We start from the raw sequence: 3,418 nt of genomic DNA on the forward strand, positions 1-3,418 counted from the left end.
GGTGAAGACACTCGTGAGACTAACAATCACTCGCTCTTCTCCAGAATTAGGAAACCCGTAGATAGGCAAACATATTACTAATATTTCGCGTTGTAAATACTTTAAATGTACATTTTCTATATATCCATAGTATTGTTTAATGTACACTCTCACCATAGGCTTCTCGAACACCCGGGCACGATGGATGTGAAAATGATTCAATCGTGGCTGGTCGCCTTGGAATGGTTGGTGCCCCTGATGGTGATGCCGCACCTGAACCCATCACTGCATATGATACGTTCCCAGCCTGTGGTGATTTGATGGTTGCAATAAGTCATGCTCACGTTAGTCGCAATGGAGACCTCACAAGACCAGCGCAAAGTCATTGCTATCCGTCACACTGAAGGCCTCAGTTATCCCCTGCGGCTCTTTCAAGAGACCTGTGCGGCTCCTGCTACCTACTTAAAAATGTCCAAGTTATCATAGAAAAGTGTGAGAGAGAGAGAGAGAGAGAGAGAGAGAGAGAGAGAGAGAGAGAGAGAGAGAGAGAGAGAGAGAGAGAGAGAGAGAGAGAGAGAGAGAGAGAGAGAGAGAGAGAGAGAGAGAGAGAGAGAGAGAGAGAGAGAGAGAGAGAGAGAGAGAGAGAGAGAGAGAGAGAGAGAGAGAGAGAGAGAGAGAGAGAGAGAGAGAGAGAGAGAGAGAGAGAGAGAGAGATTTACATAGATTTACATAGAAAATCAGACCACACAGACCCCATGGTCCAGACTTGGTGGTCTGTCCTTAAACCTAAGTGATTTTACATTAATCAGAAGACTCCAAAACGTTGCATTTCTATCTAGTTGATATTGTTGAAGGAAGTGACGGTCGAGCTTATTTTGAAGGAGTCAATCGTGTTACACTGACCACTGACGGTGGAAGCTATTCCATTCTCGCACTACAACGTTGGTGAAGAAAATTTGGTGCAGTCTGAATTTACTTGTCTACATCTGAGTTTTACGCCATTGTTCCTCGTGCGCAAAGTGTCATCGATCATAAACAATGTTGATCTGTCTACATTCGTGAAACCATTAAGTATTTTAAAACATTCGATCAGTTTTCCTCGGAGGCGACGTTTCTCAAGAGAGAACATGTTAAGGGTGGAAAGCCTTTCTTCGTAGGATTTGCTGCGCAAGGAAGGGATCATTTTTCTTGCCGGACGCTGAACACCTTCTAATTTAGCAATATCCTTTGCATGATGGGGAGACCAAAACTGTACCGCATATTCCAAGTGGGGTCTGACTAAACTGTTGTAGAGCGGGAGTATTACATCTTTATTCTTGAATACAAAGTTTCTTTTAATGAAGCCCAACATTCTGTTCGCTTTATTTGCTGCATCGATGCATTGCTGTGAGAATTTGAGGTTTGACGCGATTTTGACCCCAAGTCTTTGACGCATTGAACGCTTTTGAGTTTAACGCCGCGCATTTCGTATTCGAACTTTATTCCTCGTTCCAACTTGAAGGACCTGGCACTTGTCACGTTAAAGGGCATCTCCCATCTATCCGACCGTTGAAATTTTGTGCAAATCCTGAGGCTTTGCCTGTCTTCGTCAGTGAGAACCGAGTTGCCAATCTTTGTGTCGTATTCAAATTTACTAATGCGGTTATTGAGTCCAACATCCACGTATTTGATGTAAATAATGAATAGCACTGGGACAAGGAACGAGCCCTGAGGGACGCCACTAGTGACAGGCGCCCACTCTGAGTTAAATCCGTCAATCACTACTCTTTGTTGTCTGTTGCTCAACCAATTCGCGATCCATTGGTTTACTTGACCGTCAATACCTATTTGCTTTAATTTGTAAAGTAATTTATGATGCGGGACTTTATCAAACGCTTTCTGAAATCAAGATAGACTACGTCCAGTGATTTGGTTACGTCATAAACAGTGAAGAGGTCGTTATAAAAGGTTAATAGGTTTGATAGGCAGGATCTTGTGTTTCGGAAGCCATGTTGTGAGTCCCCAATCAATGAGTGGCTTTCAAGGTAATTCACAATTTTGTCTCTAATTATGCCCTCAAGTAGCTTACCTACAACCGAAGTTAGACTAATGGGCCTGTAATTACCTGGTACTTTTTGTCTCCTTTCTGAAAATCGGTGTCACGTTAGCCTTTTTCCAATCTGAAGGACGATGCCTTGTCGCAAGGACATATTGAATACGGTTGTGAGGGAGGAGAGTATTTCGCCTTTTGTTTCTTTCAGCAGAGTTGATATACTTTGTCAGGTCCAGGACTTTATTTGTTTTAAGTGAATGGAGAGCTTTAAGGACTTCATCGGTTGTTATTTCAAAATTAGGCAATGCATGCTCGAGATTTACAATAGTACTGGTGTTGGTGGTAGCGAGAGGAAGACTGTTAGTATTAAACACCGAGGAAAAGTAATTGTTTAAGAGGTTTGCAATGTGTTGGCTGTCAGTCACTAGTGCACCGTCGCTGTTTGTTAAAGGTCCAATACCAATTTTAATCGCCTTTCTGTTGTTTATGTAACTGAAGAAAGATTTTTGATTATTTTTACAGTTGGCTGCAATATTTTCTTCGTATCTACGCTTTGCCTGACCTACTAGTCTTTTTACTCGTCGCCTGGCATCATTATAAAGTCTAATGTTTTCGGGCGTGCTTTGTTCTTTCTTTAACCTGTAAAACAATTTTCTCTCATTGACTGATTGTTTAATTTCGCTATTAAACCACGGTGGGCTTTTATTAGTGTTAATTCGCTTCTCGCACAAGGGGACGAATGTGTTCTGCTGAGTGAGTAAGGATTTTAAGGCTTAGCCAGGCTTCCTCTACGTTGCCGTCATCTGATAGTTGTATTTCTGTTAGTTTTTGTCGGATTTCTACGAAGTTAGCCTTTGAAATTGGGCACCTTTTACTATTTTCAGTCACTGATGATTGAGCTTTAATGTCGACGCGCACTAATTTATGATCGCAAGAACCGAGGTGTTCTCCTACCGTGACACTACTGACTAGGTTATCTTGGGTTGTTATAACAAGGTCGAGTATATTATTTTGTCGAGAGAGAGAGAGAGAGAGAGAGAGAGAGAGAGAGAGAGAGAGAGAGAGAGAGAGAGAGAGAGAGAGAGAGAGAGAGAGAGAGAGAGAGAGAGAGAGAGAGAGAGAGAGAGAGAGAGAGAGAGAGAGAGAGAGAGAGAGAGAGAGAGAGAGAGAGAGAGAGAGAGAGAGAGAGAGAGAGAGAGAGAGAGAGAGAGAGAGAGAGAGAGAGAGAGAGAGAGAGAGAGAGAGAGAGAGAGAGAGAGAGAGAGAGAGAGAGAGAGAGAGAGAGAGCGAGACGAGGTCTACGAGGACACCCCGTGCAATACGTCTCCACCTGACTGCCCCAGCCCCTGCCCTTGGCAGAGCAGGCAGGCGATCTCGGCTTCGCCCATCGCTGAGCGGGCTTTGTGA

This window comes from Eriocheir sinensis, unplaced genomic scaffold (genome assembly GCF_024679095.1).
Source record: "Eriocheir sinensis breed Jianghai 21 unplaced genomic scaffold, ASM2467909v1 Scaffold568, whole genome shotgun sequence".
NCBI classification, from domain to species: Eukaryota; Metazoa; Arthropoda; class Malacostraca; order Decapoda; family Varunidae; genus Eriocheir; species Eriocheir sinensis.